Source organism: Cynoglossus semilaevis, chromosome 13 (genome assembly GCF_000523025.1).
Source record: "Cynoglossus semilaevis isolate Cse_v1.0 chromosome 13, Cse_v1.0, whole genome shotgun sequence".
Taxonomy (NCBI): domain Eukaryota; kingdom Metazoa; phylum Chordata; class Actinopteri; order Pleuronectiformes; family Cynoglossidae; genus Cynoglossus; species Cynoglossus semilaevis.
The window spans coordinates 7,655,010-7,676,456 of NC_024319.1; the positions used below are offsets into that span (position 1 = coordinate 7,655,010).

At 40.5% G+C, this 21,447-nt stretch overlaps 1 protein-coding gene, 1 long non-coding RNA gene and 1 other non-coding gene across 3 annotated transcripts in view; 1 reads left to right on the top strand and 2 right to left on the bottom strand.

The window, feature by feature from the left end:
- Positions 1-3,110: 3,110 nt before the first annotated feature.
- On the bottom strand, positions 3,111-3,212 carry LOC112487996 (U6 spliceosomal RNA). The gene has a single exon (XR_003051655.1). It is a non-coding gene; the product is annotated as a U6 spliceosomal RNA (small nuclear RNA).
- Positions 3,213-10,761: 7,549 nt separating this feature from the next.
- LOC112487898 (uncharacterized) lies at positions 10,762-12,006 on the bottom strand. Its single transcript, XR_003051423.1, has 2 exons — positions 11,905-12,006; positions 10,762-11,804 (listed from the first exon to the last, which is right to left on the bottom strand). It is a non-coding gene; the product is annotated as an uncharacterized LOC112487898 (long non-coding RNA).
- A 35-nt stretch (positions 12,007-12,041) lies between these two features.
- Positions 12,042-21,447, top strand: part of satb1b (SATB homeobox 1b) — an 81,916-nt gene continuing 72,510 nt past the window's right edge. Inside the window, exon 1 of the mRNA XM_017038100.2 lies at positions 12,042-12,315. The gene's annotated coding sequence lies outside the window, so the exon portion shown is untranslated. The remainder of the gene's footprint in view (positions 12,316-21,447) is intronic.

A 21,447-nucleotide genomic window follows, 5' to 3' on the forward strand; every position in this document is an offset into this window, starting at 1 on the left:
GGGGTTGAAAAATGACGCTGGAGCGCCGCGGCTCCCCAACATGCATCAGGGCCCCACAGACGTAGAGCCTGTGAGGCCCCACCTGTCACAGCCGTGCAGTAATTGCATTGTGGGCTCACCATCCCCTCTCTCTCTCTCTCTCTCTCTCTCTCTCTCTCTCACTCACTCTCTCCTTCTCTCTCTCCTTCCTTTCCCCATGCACTGGCGTTCAGCTGTGCAGACAAAGCTCATCTTAATGAAGCTGTCTGACGAGGTGGCAATTACAGACTGCTGTTACTGTCACCAGGGGCAACCAGGCAGGAGAAGGAGGAGGAGGAGAAGGAGGAAGAGCTCTCACCCCCCGAGGGCTTCTCCTCACCCGCTGTGCTCCTCTGGATTGCACCGTGGCTAAGCTGCTGTCAAAGACGGCACAAGAGCTGCATGGTAGGTACAGTATGAGCGACGTGGTGATTGAATAAAGACGTCTCCAGGAAAATGGATGACCTGATGACACTTCAACACAGAAAGAAATAAAGAAGTGTCTTTCTGTGGAGTAACACGAATTATCTGACTGGATATAAGTTGTTTTGATATTGTTCTTGAAGTTGGTCGGATTATTTCACCTTTCACCTGAGTTCACCTTTGACTGTAACACGTGAGTTCACCCTTGACACAGATGATAGTTTAACAGACTTTATTGCACTAGTCCCAAAGCGCCCCTGGGCCATGCCTGTCTTTCCCGTTGAGGTATCGTGGGTTTGTTTCTCTGTCCGCCCTCTCTCCTCGGTCCCGGCTCCTACTGATATCGGGAGAGGCTTGATTACTCGATTTACACTCACCTGCGTGCGGGGCTGCACTTGCGTCGCCACTCCTGTGCTCTCCCTGCAGCTGAGCGCTAACCTCTGCAGCGCCCCCACACCCTTGTGGGTCATAAGAGGTTTTTTTTTTGGGTCGTCTCGCATCATGTTTCCCAGGAGTTTATAAATAATGTCTATTGACGCGATTGTCGCGAAGGTTTGTGACTTTTAAAATATGGGTCCCCAGAAGAAAACTTTGGGAAACACTGGTCCAGATTTTGCAAACATACCATCCCAGAATAATTAAATTATTAGAATTAGATGTTATATATTCGTATGTTTTCCTGTTTGTTTGTTTGGTTTTTACCTGTCCCAACAAAACGTATAAAGATGAGAGGTCAATGCTAATGTGGCAGGTTCTAAGAAAATATACAACAGAGTATATGGTATTGAGTCTGACAGTATCATATATATGTATACATATACTGTGGGCAAAAAAGACAGGATTACACAAGCAGATGAATTGAGAAATGTAAATAAAATATAAAATAATTATAAAATAATTACACCGTTTCATTAACATGTCGTCGCATTATTGTTAGCCTAATTATTCCGTTTTTCCACGGCAGAAACCTAATCATCTGTTAGCTCTTAGCATTTAGCTGGTTGAACTATAAAAGCCTCAATCACTTTATTTCCGCGCAGCACGTACAGTGTACACCACTACATTAACCACGTGAAGTGTGTGTACTTAAACACGAACACGTGTGTCCCCTGACATTATCTACACAACAGGATCTGAAATGTAATTGAATCAGAATTTTCGTGTTCGGCTCCACTGTTTTGACATCTGCAACGAAGCATGAAACTTTTCGCCGTGTTTGCAACGCTACACGCGCAACCACACACACACAGGCACGCACGCACACACCCGTACTCCTGCACACATTTCCTCCCACTGAAGCACAGGTGTGCCCCAGTGCCTACATGTGTTGCCATGGTTACATCATGCCCATTTGTCCTATATAATTACATGGGAAAGCGTGACATGCTTCTTCAATAAAACACAGTAAATATGTATCTGGCTTCTCTCCACCTATCACTCACACACACTTTCACTGATGAAGACGTGGCTTTAGATCATCTGTTCAACAAACTTAGGCTCAGATCATGATAAACTCAAATGAGATGAAATGTTCAAATACCAGGGGCAAGAACAGAGGTATTAAACTTGGATAGCTGAGCTGTCAGTTCATCCAAAAGTCATGATTAAACTATTATTAAACCAGATTTTGGATCTTTTTTTTTATTATTATTTTTACCTCGGGAAATTATTAGTGCCACCAAAAGGGGGCAAAAGAGAGCAATAACTCTCCTAATTCTGCCTCACCTATCAGTTAATTTCACTTGTGACATGGAAATAGACGGAAGATGTCTTTTTTACTCCTTTACCACTTACCACATTTGTTGGGTCAACAGTAGAGGTGGCTCGATAAAACTTTTTCATGTCCGATACGGCAACTTGCAGTATCTGCCGATACCGATATCGATCTCATACCTAGTTCTCTGGGCTGCTGTTGCTGAGGCAACGGTGTCCATGTTTACCGCATGTCTCGCTAAGTTAAGTTGAAGATGGGCTTAGTCGTGGGATCAGATGGGCTATCTCTGTTTTGTTCGATCCTGAAAGTTTGACCACCATTGGTCAATGCCAATCCTGAGTATCAGATCGAGCAATTCTTAGCTAGGATCAACAGCTGAGGTCCACGAATGAAACGAGTCAGAAGTTACCCCAGTTCACCGATGATGCGCCACCAGAGCAGGTTGGAGCTGAGGACACAGATAATAATGAAGCAGAAATAATTGATAAAAGCCTGTGGGCCATTTTACACAAACACATATTAAAAAAACATTAAGGCCATTTTTTTCCCAGTTTATATTCACTCATTATCTACAGCTTATTCCCTTTCGGGGTCACAGAGGGTGCTGGAGTCAATTCCAATTCTACGGGCAAGGACAGGGTGACAGTTCACCAGTTCACAACTATTCACACTGACATTCACACCTATGCACACCAACCTACTCCCCACTAACTCCATACAGAAGGATTAACCAGGAATGGAAACTTGCGGGCCAACCGGGGATCGCACACCTATGCACACCAACCTACTCCCCTAAGCATGTTTTTGGTCTGTGAGAGGACGTTGGAGTTCCCAGAGAGAACCCCCCCCACGCACACGGGAGGACTAACTCCATACAGAAGGATTATCCAGGAATGGAAACTTGCGGGCCAACCGGGGATCGAACTTGCGCACCAGTGATCTTCTTGCTGTAGAGGCAAGCGTTCGAATGCTTACGAATTTGAGTGTCATCCTAGCGCAAGGGCCATGCTAATCATCTCTGTATCATTTGCAATTTTGTTGTGCGTACTGTCAACACAGCATTTATATTCAGCTATACAAATGACCAGACGTGCCCCTTGTTTTGAAAGTGTCTTTTTCCACAGGCCACAGGCCGTGTCCCAAAGTTACTCTTACTGTAATTGATCGAGAGAGTCCTCAAGATGTCATCCAAACCTTTAGTACCTACATGCGCATGTCATTAGAGTTATTTGGAGTTTCAGATCCACTTGAAAGAAGAAAAAAAAACATCTTAACCTAAACAAGATTAAATATTAAGCTCCAGACATGTGGCAGTTAATCTGCCGTCCCTGATTTCACTATAAACTTGGAATACTTTCAAGACTTTTCTAACAGAAACCTTGTCTGTTCTATCACCATGTTGTGGATTTAGCATTCATAGCTGTCCACTGTAGTGTGCCATCAACTGTTGGTCCCAGGAACTACGATTCTTGCTCAGTATAGATAGATAGATAGATAGATGGATAGATATACGTAGATAGATTTTAGGTATGAAGAATATATGCAAAAATAACTAAAAAAAATAGAAAATATTTAACAGTTCAGCTGAGGTATCAGACCTGGTCAGACCTGGTGAACTGTTATTTAAACTGTGACTTGTTTAGAAGACTCATTAGTCTTAATGAATTTAAGTTAATCCGGTGGCAAATCTCAGCTGCAGTACCAACCTGTACACCGGCCAATCGTCACATCGCTCCGACACAGAGACACCACTGTGTGAATCAGCGTGACCTTGAATGCGGACATTGGTAGTTATTCAGTAACGAGTCTGCAATTAAATTCAGGAGACGCAGAGGGCAGCGAGAGTTCAGGCCGTAACTGAGTTTGTGACATGGTGCGTCGTCGTGCAACTTCTGTCCCTAAGTAAAGAATGTCACAGCTTCCAAACAACCTAATCGCCAACCATTTAGCCTAAGAGTCGTAGATAGCGCTGAGTATGGAGTACAAAAAGCTACAAATTAGCCTTAGCGTTATAAAGCTTAAAAAGGTTATCACTATTATAATTACTGACCTACTTATTATACTATCTACAAAACTAGCTTAGCCAATAGATAAGAGTAAGAAAAGTTTGAAAAACATATGGGATGAGAATGAGAATGAGAATGAGAATTCGCTCATTTGGTTTCAACACAACACAAGTAAGCTCTTCGCTCATTTGGTTTCAACACAACACACAAAGTAAGCTTAGATTTAGCCGCTGCGCTAAACGATAGCAACGGAAGCTTGAGAGAGATATAGAAATGTATATTGGCTAACACAACATGTGTCCTACATAAACTTAAAAACCTATGAACTAGGGAGGGACCTGCAGCTACAACGGTTAATGAATGATGCTAATGAATCATATTTCAAAAGTTGAAAAATAAACTTCGCAGCTGACAGCTGAAGCCAAAGCACTGCCCACATATCGATGCTCTCAATCACCAGCAATTAATACCAATCAAATCAGCAAAGCCGTATTTTCCCTTGACGTTTGGTGCTAAAGTGTGAATGACAAACTTCAGAAGTAAAGCTGAAACGCAGCTGCCTGCTCACATTAACTCGCATGTTAACTACGCGCCTCGTCCAGCGCCACGCAAGTGAGTAATGGCTGCTATTAATAAAGCTAAGCCGTGCGTGACGACACTTTCCCTCTCCTGAGCTGAGATTCAGATGTGCGAGTTTGGATCGCTCTAATCACATTTGTTTAATTAAGCACAGCTAATAAACTCTCCAGAAGACAGGGGGCGTCTCGCTGTGACAGCAGAGCAGCTTCGGTGAGTTGAATGTCAAACATTAAGGACTAGAACTGATGCGGTGTCGTTTTTGCTGTTGACTGCGGGACAGACGCCGACAGGAAGTGTTACTGCAGGAACAGTTTGTGGATTTGGGAAAATCAAAGGTTCAGAAAGTTACCAACAGTTTGTGGATTTGGGAAAATCAAACACAGGTTCAGAAAGTTCCATAACTTTGTTGGTGTCTTTTTGAGTGTGCGTCTGGGTTTTTGTCCGGAAGATTCACGGCACTGACTTGAGTGACAGCAGATGATACTGAAAATAGCGCTGAAAAATATAATGCCTAATCTACGTTAGGGTTTGGGTGAGGAAAAAATGTCTGTAGAGTCCCCAAGTCCCCCACTAGGGGCACTCTTGGAGGTTAGCGGCTCAAGATGGTCTGATCTTCTTCAAGGATTTGTCATTTGTGAAATATAGCACTGACTTTACAGAATGGGAAATTAAAGTATGTAAATAATATATATACAGTGGGGTTTCAAGATACGAGCTACTCGCAAGAATTTTCCAAGTTACGAGCAAGCAACGTTTGCAAGATTTTCGTCGTGATTGGAGGAAACTGCCGCATTGTCTCACTCACTGTCCCTCGTTGTTTTATTGGTTGTTTTATCCATTACAATAATATAAAATGTTTCCTTAATTATTATTTATATTACCAATACATTTGTTTATGTTTTTGTGGTTGACAAAGAACAAGGCTGTCATTGCAGCCGTTCTTGTCAGATTGGCTCTCCATCGCACTGCTTTAACCGTGTATAAACACAGGACAGGCGAGGGGGGCAATCGGGCTTCACCACAGTACAGAATCACCGTCCCTAGTGTGACTGCGCCCCTAGGTTTCGCTCAAAACCTTTAAGTCTTTTATAATCACAGAAAATGATCTGTTTTTAAGGATGACCTTTAACAATTAACAATTTACTTTTCAAATTGATGTCAGTTCCACTCAAACCTTTCAAGCTGAAAAAACAAAAAAACGCCTTGATTTATTCAAACTTCAGAGGCTGCTGCCAAATTTGAAATTCTCTTTCACAATAACGCCAAACGATGTATCTGCCTTTTCAAAGATAAAGTGCCACAGTCGTGAGAGGAATTTGGGATTGAAATCAAAGGACCCAGGTTTGAATCCCGACACGGCTGACAGTCACTGTGTTGTGTGTATATCTAAAACCAAAATAAAGTGTGATTATTGGTTAAAGACAGATGAGAGAAGCTGAATTACTTGTCATTGTGACTAACAGGCTCCAGCTCACACGTACAGTAACTCTGAAGTACCGGGAGTACTCAGATCTGCGGCAGCTGATGGTTCACACCTCACACTAATTGCACTGTTGGGTCGTCTCCTAACAACCGGCTGAGTGACGGCACAGTAACAGCTGGAGGTGACGCTGCCACCAGGGTCGACTTTTATCACTTCTAATGGCTCTTATTGTAACATGTTCTCATCAGAGGCGATCAAACGGGGAGTAGATCTGGAGTTAATAGGTGAGCTGTCACAGAACCACAGGACATGTATGTCGTACATATATGCCAAGTAGCTGGAGTTAGATTGGGCCTAAAAAGGGGAAGTGTGGGATCATTTCCCAAAGATATTCATCCATCAGTCTTCAGTGATTGGTGGAGCAGCAGGTATTGGATGTACTTTGATTCGAGAGTCAAGGTTCATTGACCTCTGCATTTAACCCATCACCAAAGTGACCAGGGCATGTGTGGGGTGGTGCCATGCTCAGAGCACCAGTGGTAACTTGGTGGACTCGAACCAGAAACCCTCCAGACCCAAGTCCACTTCCTTAACCATTTATGACTCGTGGGCCACAGTGGGTCCTAAAGTTTAACAGGGGGCGGGGTCACGAGCAGAGATGTGCACTGGATGGAGTGTTTGTGTGAACTTGGATAAATGATATGTAAAGTTTGGCATGGTGCTTTGGCCCAGAGGCAATGTCTCTGTCATTGGTGTGGAACCCCAGGGTGCTGTGGATTTAAACATTTCTGAGGTTTGAAAAATAAATCAGATACAGTTAAAATCTAGAATTGTTGGTCATGGAATCAACAAACACCTTCACAACTTCAATACATTTCAACTTTATTCAGGGGTAAATTTTAAAAGTACAAATACAAATATCTCTCTCTCTCTATCTGTGTATGTGTAATTTATTTCTCGTCACTATATAGCAAATTCAAACAAAGGGGAACAATTCAAATGTATACTGAAAGTTGAACATGTCATAGAGGCGTTCCTGGGAATGTTCCGAAATTCCCCTGAAATATATTTCAGAGAGGTTTGGAAAAGAAGAAGTCACCGTCCCTGCAGACTCCGTCTCCGTCGGGAATCCACGTTAATCTTTAAAAGGTGAACAATTACGAGAAGCCTGAAATCAGGAAAGCTGCACATCATAACCACAAAACCAGAGCGAGAGAACAGAAATCTGTGGCAGCACATTCCAGATTTAGACGAGACGTCTGTCTTTTAGCTCTTGGGCATCTTTGTGAGACAAATTACTTTGAGCAGTCAATAGACTGTAATTAAAATATACCCACTTGATGGAGAGGCAGCAGTTTCTCTGTGTGTAGTTATGGGTTGGAAAGATTAATTCTGGGGTGGATAACCCTTGTAATTTTCCAAGTGCTGTTTATTGTTTTCAGAGAAAGGAAGAGAAAAAGTGCAGGCAAGTGAAACGTCTCAACTCAAGGTCCCCCCGTTCCCCCCCAAACTCAACAACGCACACTCCTTTAGTGTGTGTTCTGTCTTCCTGCATCAGTAGAGACACATTATCACTTGGCATTAGTACTTTGGAACTCATCCACAAACTCCAGTGGTTGTTCAAACACAAAACTTCAGACTAAAAATACTTCCTGGAGCATGTTGTATTTGACACAGTGAAAAAATGTACTTCAGTTTTACTGATTTACTTCACTCCAAAATAATCCAGTCATATCCCTTTACTTTCTTCATTCAAAGATAATCTGTCACAACAACAGCTCATTCAGACTCTGATACTAACAGAGGAGAGTCTGAAAGAGGTTTGATTTAGAAAATTTGGTATTACTGGTCCACAGTAATGGCTAATACCGGTCAACCCGTCCCTGGTACAAAAAAAGTTTGGGGACAACTGGTTTACCTAATAACGGCACACAATTTACGTGTCGACCACTGCTCCCTGTGGTCAGTTTGGTTACTGCAGTGACTGAAAACAATATTTCAAATGCTATGGTCATAAATGAACACATTTGAACTGCAGCCGTGAACTTCCAACAGCTGATTGGCTGTCGTGTTTAATCACCAAATCAGTCTTAGTCTTACACGTAACAAAATGTCAAAAATGACGATTTAATAAGGATTCATTAATAATCACATTAAACCAGGATAAATGATTGAATTAGATTAAACTAACAGTTGGTCTAATTGGCCTCCCAAGGCCCACATTTGGGTTCCATGATATGGCCCACATTGGTCTGTCCTACTGTGTGAAACAGCAGAGTCAGAAGAAAGATCAGCTTTAGTCTCCGTTCGACCGGGATGTGGCCCACGTTCTGACTGCAGGCGTGGGATTCATTGCCACGTGAAGGTCAGAAAGTGATGAATTTGGCTATTTGGGCCGAAACAAAACGTGAACGTGTTTGTCATGAATACGTAAAATATCTTTAGCAGAGACATTATTTGTCTCTATCATTTCAAATGTGTCACACACTCTGTCAAAAAACAACACACCATCATCTCTCTCCTCTCTTCACTCTCCTCTCCAAACATTGAGGCTCACCTGTCCCCCTTGTGGCCGTAGTGTGAACTGCAGAACATTTTGACTGCAGATGGAGGATCATGTTGGATCGAACTAAACATAGTTTCCGGCTATTTTTGACAGTGATGACGTAATCGACAAAAATAATAATAGTAATAATAAATAATAGAGAAGCAAAAAGAGCAATCTGAATATATTTAGTGCAACACATTAAAGGTTCCCAATGTCAGAACCTGGTTCTTGATGAAGAAAACTTCATTCCTAAGTTAAGTGAACATTAAAATTAAAATATGATTGGTGAATTTTCTAATTAGTTTGATTACTTTTGAGGATTATTTGAAGTTATTGTATTTTTTTTTAAATTCACATTTCCCATGCCCTTGGGGACCAAACCTGACCTTCCTGACCTCACACTTGATTCATGAGACAGTGATGAGAGTGAGAACAGAGATGTTAACCGTGTACTTGTTGAAGGTTTAGTTTCAGGAATGTCTCTGTGTGTCTGTGTGTGTCATCTCCACTTTTGCCTCACATTCATAATGAAAGCATTGAGGAGTCCACAAACCACAACAAATGAACTTTTCTGAGAAGTATTTGTACGTATCAGCTTCCGATAAGTGCCCCTCATTCCATCCGAGTCTTCTCTGACACTCACAACGTTGTGGACATTTTGGAGAAATTTTTCAAACTCCAGACTCCGACTCAAACGACAACAACAACAACAACAACTCTGCTCGTCTTACATTTCAGCTCATTTCCTCTCTCTTTTCTCTTCGCCCCCCCGCCCCCTCCGCCCCTCCTTATTCTTTTCTATTTTCTGTGGGATGTGTAAATGAAGTGTAAATGTAAATGTACCAGTGTGTTCTTTATGTTCAAGAACAGTGAGAGAAACACGCCGGCGTCTGTAAGTAAACAGCTGCTCTACCTGTGGGCTCCTGCTGCACCTGCCGCTGCAGAGCAGTTTAGCCTGTGTGCAGATGCAAACTGTCAATCATCTCACACACATACACATGCACACACACACACACGCCCTCACAGGCGCATACGAACACACGGGGGCACACACGACAAATGGATGATAAATGTGTGCAAATGGGACGCACGCAGACACAAAAATGTGCACGCAAACCACAGTTTAGGCTGCAGCCTGCACAAACTGGCACACATGATGCAGTGTGTAATGGAACACACACAGACACACACAGTACGAGGTGTGTGTGAGTGTGTTCAGAAATGCTCTGCCGGCTGTGTGTAATTACTCCTGCATTGGTTTATTAGAGGGCAGACAGAAAGTTGAACATTTCAGACGAAAGGCGTCGAAAGGCGAAATAACTGAAATTAAAATCTCAGAACTGTTTACTATTCAGTTTGATTTTCTTCCTTCCTTTCTTCGTGCTTTTCTTTTTTTCTTTCCACTCATTTAACATTAACTTGTTTTTTTCCCTTTATTCTTGTCCTCTTTTCTCATCATCATCATCATCATCATCATCATCATCATCATCATCATCATCATCATCATCATCATCATCATCATCATCATCATCATCATCATCATCATCATCATCATCATCATCATCATCATCATCATCATCATCATCATCATTAATTATATCTTCAAAAACGTCCCTCCATTAAAGAGAATAATACATAATAATATAAATATATATCTATGTATAGAGGGAGAAACAACACAACATATCAGTATAAAAACAGTTTAAGTCTGGTGATTTAGATCATTTTGGTGTCCTGAAAAAGTAGTGATGAAGCAAATTTTAAACTAAAGTGTTTTTGTTTTTTTGTTTTTTGTTTTTTTTGTTTTTTTTGTTTTTTTGTGTGCAAAAATCTAATAATTTTTTACCATAAAGATTAAAAACCCCATCAATCAAATGTCAAATCTTGAGCCACCCCTCTACTACGTCACACTATACAAACTACAGCTCAACACATTCAGTTGAATTTATATATTTTTCTTGGTTTAAAATCATATCATTTTCTGTTCCAGACTTACGATCTTAACAGACTGTTCACATGTATATACTGTGCAGTTGGTGTGTTTTTTTCTTTTCTTTTTTTTCTTACACCACAGTGTGTCCACAGTTGCAGCTGGAAATCAATTAAAAATGTTGTGAGGGTGAAAATAAGAAGCTGTTCTGTCTGTTTCTGTCTCCGTCCTCTGATTCTGCTGCAGGCTCTGTTCCTTAAACATGTCCAAGAAATCAAACCGTCCCCTCTCCCTGTCTATTAACAACAGGAGCACATTTGCATTTTTTAATCACGGACTTAAATAAACTCTTATTTATTTTATACATAAAACAGAAAGGGCCTGCAGTGATGGAGAGGAGTCTGCTTGACCGGAGTTTGGAATGGAAAAGACGAGAAGGTTCGTCGTCGCCTAATTAAAAAAAAAAAAAAATATATATATATATATAATTTTTAAATAATATATAGAAGCGCTAAAAGTTGATAAAACATTTAAATAGTTTTAATAAAATTAAAATATATATAATTTCACACTCCTTTTTCACGTGATCATTTAAACACTTTTTTTCCTGCAACTTTTTTCACATCACCGAACCACATGCGTTAAGTAACGGTTCTAACGTTCGGCTCAAACATGAACAGTTTTCTCCAGTATGAGGCTAATGTGACGGTGAAAACAAAACCCATTGAACATATCGGTAGAAATAAAACCGTTCTATACGTTCCTGGTACCATATTAGTCAACCATCTGCCTCAAACGGTTCCAGTGTGAGGCAGACTGTCACTTCTCACTTTCGGCTCAGGTGTGTGTGTGTGTGTGTGTGTGTGTGTGTGTGTGGCAGCAGGAGCTGGCGCTGCGCCCCGCGCTGTTAAACGTGGAGTAAAAAAGTGCGGAATAAACGCGACGCCTCGTGCGCAGAGGGCGCGCGGAGGTGATTCCTCTCCTCCTTCTCCTTCTCCTTCTCTCTTTCTTTACTTTCTCCCAGACATGCAAACATGTGGCGTGTAAATATGAAAATGAATGAGTGTGAGGGCTCTCCTGGCACTGACTCCTCTCTCTCCTCTCTTCTCTCCTCCCCTCTCTCGGGTCTCTGGAGATGGGTGCGCGTCGGAGAGAAGGAGCGGCTGTAAAAAAAAACCAAAGTGGGGCAATGAGACAAGCTGCGCCACAGCTGGCAAATCATCGATTTGAGCATCAGAGAACGGGGAGGGGCGGTTCGTTTACCTGCCAGCCCCCTCTCAAAGCTGCGCTCCTCACATGCCTCCACTCTCTTCTCCTCTCTCCTCTCTCCTCCACTTCACCCACAGCGTCCTTCTCTGCGCTCCTCTCCATCCGCCGTGCGCGCGCCTCTCCTCCTCCTCCAGCAGCAGCAGCGGCAGCGGCAGCAGCGGCAGCGGCATCGGTGTCCTCCAACACAGCGCCTGCAGAGAGCGGCTCTTCTCTGTAGTTTCCTTCATTTTCTACAACAGGACTTTTGACCCCGCGCAGACAAACAGTTTTTTTTTGTTGGTTTGTTTGTTTGTTTTTTTTAGAGCAGTTTTCTCCTTTTTGGATCTCTCGTCGTGGAGCAGCGGGACCAGAGGAGGCTCAACTTTTGATGGAAAACAAGAGGTCGAGCCACTGCTGACTTTACAGGTATGTTCTGTTCGTGTTCGTGTCGAGCTCCAGTCTTTGCTCTCAGGTTTTTATTTCCCAGGAAATAATAATAATAGGTCACGTGAAGAGAAAGAAAACTTTACCGAGCCGAAATCGCACGATGTTCGCGGAGGTTTCCTCGCTGTGTTTTTTTTTTTTCGCCCGAAATAATAAAAAGAAAACTATGAAAAGTCAATTCTAATCGTTTTTTTAGTAAAGTATAAATATGTATTTTTGTTTTAAAATGTGCAGCTTTGACACTAAGGCCACCCGCGTGTGTGTACGAACACGCAGCGCCCTCGGCAGGGCTTCAGTTCATCCATCACCTCTGGTCCATTTAACTTAACTTATTGAGCCCGAGAGGAGGAGGAGGAGGAGGAGGAGGAGAAGTCTTAGTGATGCTCTTAAAAAAAAAAAAAACAAGGAATCGAAGTTGAATTCAGATTTTTTAATTCTATGATTTTGCTAGTTGGCTTTTTTTTTTCCTTGACGTCAGTCCCCCTCAGTTCTCTCTCTCTCTCTCTCTCTCTCTCTCTCTCTCTGTGTGTGTGTGTGTGTGTGTGTTGACAAACTTGAGCTGACTCCTTGTCTATCAGAAACTGCTGCATGCAGTCACAGCTCTACCGCAGCCCAACTGCCCATCTCCCCTTTACTACTGGTTTTTTATTAGGGGCCATTAGAGCCACTTCATTTATTCTCTCTCCATATACTTACTCTTTAATTAGGTGTCAACTTGATTTTGACACTTTTATGAGGCTGCAGCTCAGAGACGTGGAGGTGGAAGAAGCTCGGCAGCTCAGCCCTGGGGGGAGATTTTGATAAACAAAACAAGTAAAAAAAAAAAAAAAAAAGAAAGAAAAAAAAGAGGAGATCAAATGGTTAGTGTCTGGTTTCCTGTGAGGTGAAGATGAAGCACAAAGGTCACAGTGTAGCTTTTGTAGCTTTTTGTCACAGGGCTAAAAAAAAGAAAGGTGTGTGTGTGTGTGTCAGTGTGTGTGTGTCAGTGTGTGTGAGGTGTACAAAGACAGCAGCAGTCATTTGTGAGAACATTTGTCACTTCTACTAAAATGTGTGGCCACCGGTGAGCTGATTTCACTTCAGAAAGTAGCTGCACTCCACACACACACACACTCACACACACACTTACATTTGACCTGCACTCATCAACATTCATTATCAGAGTTGTTATAAATAATCCAGTGTCAGGAAAGAAGAAAAAAACACAGAGTTACTGTAGCAAAATTCATTATCAGAGTTGTTATAAATAATCGTGTCGGGAAAAAAGAAAAAAACAGAGTTACTGTAGCAAAGCTGACTTTTTGAAAATAGTCAAATCAGTATTAAAAAAAAGTCCTCGTTATTGAAAACTTGACGGGGACAAAGAGAAGGATGTGAGACTTCAGGACATTATCATCAAGCCAGTTTGAACTTGAAGTACTAGCAGGTATTGCAGTACGGGAGCGTGATGAAGTGACTTCAGAAATGTCAGCCATTCCTTCGTCAAACAGTTCTGCTGACACTTTCTGCTCTTTTCACCCCAATTTATTTTGAAATTTCGTCCCTTAAGAACAGCCCTTTAGCCCAAAAAATACTGCACTTTAGTTCCGTTTTTTAAGGCAATTTCTTTTTTTAAAAACTGCTTGTTTTCTTTGTATGCCTGTTTTTCTGATTCTCACACTTGTTTTTTTGGTCAGGTTCAGTTTTTCAGGACATTCTTGTTTTGATTTTGTTTTGTTTTTTCTGCAATAGCTTTTCTCTTATTCAGCTGCAACTCTTTTTTTATACTTGTTTCTAAAGAAATCTTTAGACTTTTGCCTTCACACTTTTTTCTATAGAAAATAAACCCTTTTTTACGGTATTTAAAAAAAAAAACATGGTCCTGATTTCATGATATAAAACCATGAGCTCAATCTTGAAATCTCTGTTTATTACCAGTATTACTCTCTAATTGCAGCTGATTTTGATGCATTTTTCACATCTTTTTAGATTCAAACTCCTCTCCTTTCCACGTGTTGCTCCGATCTTATCAACAGCATTTCCTTAAATCAGGAGCTGGAAAAAACAGGGACGTCACTTTTTTTTTGTTCTAGTTTTGCACCTGTCACAGAATGACATTACAGTCCGTGTCACGTCGAAAGCCTTTTTTTTTTTCTTCCACACAACTCAGTTGATAGTCACAGCCCGGAAAACATACAGTACGGTAGAGTTCAACCACTCAGATAACTCCACCTACACCTACGCCGCTCTGCTGTCACTTAACCTCTGAGCCGCTGGTTCGCTGACGTTGTCCTGGTCTGAGCATGTGAATATGTGACAGATGATGTAGTAAAAGTCCCTGCAGACGGACGTGGACCTAACACAAAACAACAACAACAACAACCACGGATTCAACCTGCAATCATTTAGACAAGGATTTAAAAAAAACCATTGTGTACAAGATGATTTGAATGAAGTACAATTCAAGTCAATAATAACAGAGATACAAGATGATTTGAATGAAGTACAATTCAGGTCAATAATAAGGGACGTATCGTGTAACAGAGAGTGATCAACAATTAATGAACTCCTAAATAAGCTGTGATGAGTTTAAATAATAATAATTATAATAATAATATTAATAGGGGCCACCTTTAGGAGACCAGAGGTCAGCCACCAAAGTAAACAGAAAAAAAACAAACAAAAAAAAAACAGATTTTTTTAAATGTGAGAGGAGAGAATTCACCTAGATATGAAAAAATTAACATGTTATTTTTATATTTGCAGATTTCTTTTGATTTTTTTGATTTTTCCTCCTGAAATGTTGGAAACAATACTTTGCATTTTCTTCGAGCCGTGAATTTTATTCCATCCATCTGATAAAAAAAAGTAAAAAATAGTTGTAGTCCTATACTAAAGGTGGTATTAATGACGTACTCTCAATTTATGTAAATACATATGTGTGTGTGCGCGTGTGTGTGGTAACTGTTTTTACACCCCCTCCTCAATTTTCAGTTTTTTACTACTCTTAACCTTCTTCTGTTTTTTTTAAATTTTTTTTATATAAACTCCGTGTGAATTCCGAGAAGTCGTAGCTAAAAACCCACCACACTTTTAACCCTTTGACACCTGTCCTGTGTTTTCACATTCATTTCATGTCCGCATCTGTATTTTTGTTTAATTTTAAACACTAGAAATACCTTTAAACCTACAAATTCATCTCTTAGAATCCATTTTATTATTTTATTTGTTGTTTTGAAAACATATATACAGGCTCATTATGACTCTATATCTGTCTCTTCATCACATCACCAAACAAGCAGGTGGGAAATGTGGACATAGTCTGTTAAAAAGCATGGTGGGAAATGTGGACATAGTCTGTTAAGAAGCATAAAAAGAAAATCCAAAAAAAAAAAAAGATTCTCTAAAAGATGAACAACACTGTGACGTAAACCAATTTCATCTCTCCTATTTTTCTTCAGCCGCCGTATTTACCAGGGTTATTATAAGACATCCTGCTCTGTTACAACCAAAATTTCAGAGTGGTTTCAACAGTGGTTAAATGTTACTGTTGTTACTGAGACCAGACAGACTTTATGTATTAAAAAAATCCAAATAATAATAATGGATCAGCAAACAATCTGAGTCCACTGAGAGCAGCTCTGTAATATATAAAAAAAAATATAAAAAAATGCAACATTTTCACTGAAAAAAATACATACAATTTGGTTCTGTTTGTTGTTAGTTTGTTAATACATTTGAATAAGATGTAATTATATATATATAAAAAAAAACAACCCGATGACAAGACAAAGTCTAGGTTTATACCTGAGGTCAGAGCTCTGAAACAGAAACATCGGCCGCTGGTCCTCCTTAAATCACAAGTCTTCACTGGTGTCATTGTCATCTCCTGTACATCCTGCTGCGGCTGCTGCTGTTGTTGCCGCTGCTGCGGTTGCCAGGTTGTGATGCTCACATCTTATTTACGAGGTCAAGCATGTGGCACCTCACCTCCAGGGAGGAAGGGAAAAAGAATAAGCAGGTCACTGGAACGGCACACATGCACATCACAGGATGTGTTTTTGGCTTTTCTTTATTGTTTTTTTTTTGTTCTTGATGTATGGAACAGGCACATGTGGCTTATCTGGTCAGTGTAAGAACCGCTTTCCAGCCTGCGTCGGGCGTCACTTCTTGTAAGAACGTTTTCAGAGACTTGGCTGAATGGCAGTTGGAAGATGTCGTGGTCTGAGTCTGAAGCCTTACAGTTGAAGCCGCTTTTGTCTCAGGTTGTTGTTGTGAAAGTGTCACGATTTGACAGAGAGCAGAGCCAGGACTTCATCCACTGTCTGATTCTGGAAAAACATATTTTGGACCAGAACTTGGTCTGGATGGTGGATGATAAGAATCAGAGCAGCAGCAGCAGCAGCAGCAGCAGGAGCAGCAGTGTTATCAGCAGAATTAGAGTTGGACAGATTACACACACACACACACACACAGATCCAGCACTAAAGCCCACACATCTGTCACAGCTTATTAGAGTGTAATTTATTCATTTGAATGTGTTCTGTCGTGTTCTTACAATAAACCCTGCTGTGGTTTACAATCTGGGAAAACACCTACAGTGGATCCACCTTTGGTCATGTCTACATAAACACACTTCAACTGCTCTCTGCTGCTGCTGCTGCTGCTGCTGCTGCACCACTCTTCTTTTGTTTTCATTACAACTCAGTGAAACTAGCGCATGCAGCACTTACTGTACCGTAGTAGTGAAGGGGCAGGAAACCGGAGTCACAAACAGAGTCAGGTGTGTCTCCGCCTCCGTGTATTTTCGATTTCAAATAGCAGTGTTGCTTCTGCGTCACTAGTGCCAAAAAGGCACGGTGGTGACAGATATATTTTCACAGCAGTTATTTTAGCAGAAAGCTTAATATTTCCTTAAAAAAAGAAAAGGAAGGGAAACAGGATGAAGCAAAGTTTCGGTATGACTTCAAAACGTTTGTCTAGAAATGGTTAACAGTTAGCCGAAGTAGATTCAAGGTCTGATTAAAAACATACGGATCAGATGAAAAAACACAGTCAACATAAATTGGCTAACTAAAAAATAATCTTGAGATAGTTCCAAGAGAAATATATAAAAATATAATGAAAATATATTACAAATATATATGTAAATATATATACAAATATATAAAAATATAATGAAAATATATTTAAAAAAATATATGTAAATATATATTGAAAGTATATTAAAAAATAATAGCGAAAATGTAAAAAGCTAATGAAAAACTACAAAATATAACTGAAGATCATAGCACAATAATAATTGATGTTTGCCTGAAAAGAAAATCTAAAGAACACCTCAAATAAGTTTAAAAATAAAGCTAAAACACATGCAGTAATAACTCAAGTTATCACATAACAAGCCAAAAAATTGACAAATATTTGACATCAACTAATAAATGATAAAATATTCGCCATTAACTCACAGCAACTGTTTTTTAGTGACAATCATTAGATCAAATAGTAGCTTAACATCAGCCAAAATAGAACTAGAATGATTATAAGATTAGTATAAGAAATTGACAGGTTTATTTTCAAGATAAGATTATTCACCATAATATTTTTTTTTGTTTAATAAATGACCATAAAAATCATCATTTCTAATCACATCACTTACAAAAACTCACCAAAGGAGGCTACGTCAGACCAACGTCCTCTGGCTCCGCTTGTGGAGCAAGAAAGAAAGAGTCAGAAAATGATCAGAGAATCATCAAGTGTAGGTTTATTAGAGCAGAAGGAGAATAGAAATGGGACTGGAGCCAGTGCTTGGACTCGTTGGTCAGGTTAATGTGCGATGAAGACCAGGTCAGGTTGAACCCTCAGAGACCAATTATGCTGCACCGCGGAGACAAGTTCTGGTGATTTATTTTAATTTTCTGCTTCTTTCTTGTTGTTCGCGCCGTCTCTTCTGTTCAGAGACGATAGGAAGCGGAATCATTTTATTGCCTTCCTCTCTGTGCTCTCAAATTGAGTGATGTGATCTGCATAATCAGCTTTACTGCTTTCAGAAAAAAAAAAAAGTCAAAAGGATCGTATTGCCCCTAAAAAAGCTACAGGTTTTTTTTTACAAAATAGTTTTTTTTTTCTTCTTCCTATTCCTAAACAATGCGATCATTTCAGATAATAAACCACCAGAGAAAACCTCCCACTGATGTTGAGTAGCAGGAGTTCAGACGTTGGAGGCAGCGCCTGGCTTACCTATTTGCTGAGACTGATATCTGGGCTAAAACCATTAATCGTCTTCCTTTTACCACCTCGATAATTATCAGCAAAAATAACAGCTCAGCAAACAGTGAAATTATACCTGTGGTAGGCAGCACAGTAAATACCTGTTTAGCTGCCAGCAAATGTATTTATTAGACTGTCGCCAGTAAATAAGAGGCCTGTCTCGTCTTCTTCTTTTCGTTTTTTTAATTTAACGTGTGGCTCATCGGGGGAATCCAACTCCCTCTTTCTCATCCCCCTCCCGCCCCCCGCCCCCCGTATGAAATAATTGCTAATAGTGGAGACAGATAACAATGATTCCCTGTGTTTTATTCTCTTTGAATGACATGTTGCAGCTTGTTTTGATGTGTTAATAACGACTGCAGCGTTGCATTCCAGGACAGAAAAATGTAAGTCCCCCCTCTCACCCCCCACCCTCCCCTCCCCCTGCACTCTGACAGTTACAGACATACCACCCTGGGTGTGTGACTCCAGTGTTACAGCTCATTTTAAGTCATGGGGAGAGAGAAAGGAGAAACGACACGAGAGACAGACAGTGATTTATGTTGCTTTACATCAGGTCTGGGATTTACTTCTAACATTTGGGGGAAATATCTGAATGAACCGTGTCTAGCTGTGTCAGAAGTGAAATAATGTTTTTTAGGAACTGACGATATAGAAGTTAGCAGGGGTCGCCGACTATACTTGTCGGAGGGCCAGAATTTTTCTGGACACTAAAATTATTATTTGATGTTTATTTTGGAATCCAGTCGTGGGCCGGATTGGCCCCGTAGCCCAGCAGTTGATTATCACTGACGTAGAGGAAGTGAAAAAAAAAAGAATGAAATGCTTCAAGTTAGCAGAGAAATAATGAAATATAGCCCAATAAACGTAAAAATAATCCCACACCTGGTCAATAAATGAAATGAAAAGTTTAAAAAAGCTAAATGATAACGTTAGCCTAAAGTCGCATTTAAGCCATCACTTAGCTAATGTAGCCGAAAGATACGTTACGCACATGTAAAATTGAGCATGTAGCTCCATTTTCCTTCCTGTAGGGGGTGGTAAAAGTGCACTTTGATTGTCGTGATCGTAAGTTGAGTGCAACCTCTAATTAGCTTTTTATTCAGCAAGAAGACGAGACAGACGAAGCAAGGAAAGGGCAAACAAGGGAGACTGCTAAAAGATGGTGAAAAGAAAAAAGAAATCTAAAACAAAACAACGTTAGCCTCATTAAAAAATGCAAAACAACCCCCGCCCCCCAAAAAAAGAAAAACCAAGTTGATTGGCAATATCGGTAAAACTTAGCAAAGAATAGCAAAGTCCTAGCTCCAAAGATACTTAAGAGTAAAACAAAAAGTTTTTCGGTGATCCACGACTCCCCTGAAACACTACACGGGGGCAATAACAGAAAATCATCTCTTTGTCGTTTGTCTTCTTTCAATCTCATGTGTTTTTGTTTTTTTTTTTTCTTTTCTTTTTCTGAAGCCTTTGTTCAGGCGACGGAGAAATAGAAGGAAGGAGGCACACGCTGCTAAGATCGGGCTTTTAATACTCGCCCACATACAGTTCTGCAATGAAACAATTTCATCAAACACACATACCGTTTTCTTTCTTCTGCTGTCACACACACACACACACACGCACACACACACCCCTTATCAATTGTTTTGTTCCTTGGATGGGTGACAAATCTTTTGACAAGGGATTAAATGTGAAAAACTGAGTGGGAAAAAAAGGTGTTAGATAAAAAACAACGATACCGAAAAAAAAAAACAACCTAAATTTGAACCCTTTCCTTTAAGACTTAATATCAGAGGGGTGGTTTTTTTTTTTTTCACCTTTACTTTATCAATGCCTTCGTGCAGTGTTTGTCCTCTGAGCTGGAGCAGCAACACCTCGTCTTCACCTGCCTCCATTTACGCCACACTTCCACAGAACCTCACCCCAGGAGGCCAAGGGCAACCTTGTCTTTCCTCACCTCGGACCACAGAGATGTGGGCACTTTTCCACACTCCTTCAGTCTGACCTCCGTCTGTTCCATTAAGCAACACGGCATTTAAAAAAGAAATGTCAATCCGAACTTTGAAACTACCTAGCCTCGAAGCTCTTCAGGTCCTAAAATCTTGAAGCCCACTTGGTCTTAGATAATTGTGACACTGAAGCATCTAAAAAAAATGAGTTTGTTTCAATAATGTTATTTTAGAAAATAGCCAGGAACCTCAAGAGTGAAGTTCTGTCTGGTTTGGCTTTAGGACACAACGATAAGTCATGACTTTGAGCTGCAAACGTAACCTAACTCAGAGCTGTGACTTGACCCAATTAAAACGAATCGTCTCTTATCACTACAACAAAGGAAATATGGAGTTTAACCAACGATATTCCATAAGAAGGTTGGCAAAACATCTGCAAAAAAAAAAAAAAAAAAAAAAAAAAGACAGAAGGTCCCTTCACACACATGCTAACACTGGCTTTTGTGTTTTTGTTTCCCGGTCCCTTCCTCTAATCTTAAGCCTTAACTCAGCTCCGTTCTGACAATGATTCTAATCCTAACTCCAAACTAAATCTTCAACCTTGAAACCTGCGAGATGTCCCCGCAAGGACAAACGTAATTTTTTTTAAGGTATACCTAAACACATATACAAAACATACACACATACTACTGTACATGTGTGTGTGTCAAGTAGTTTCTTGTGATCCATGAGACAGGAATCAGGAATGTAATTCTTCAGTCATGCGATGACCCGAGGTCCTGCAGAGGTGACAGAAAAGTCATTATCTTTTTAGGACTTCTAGGACTACTGATTGGACGCTTGTTATCTGACCAGTTTCGTTTTCATGAACTGGATAAAAGCCTCTCTTGGCGAGTCCAAGTCCATTAACAAACATTCC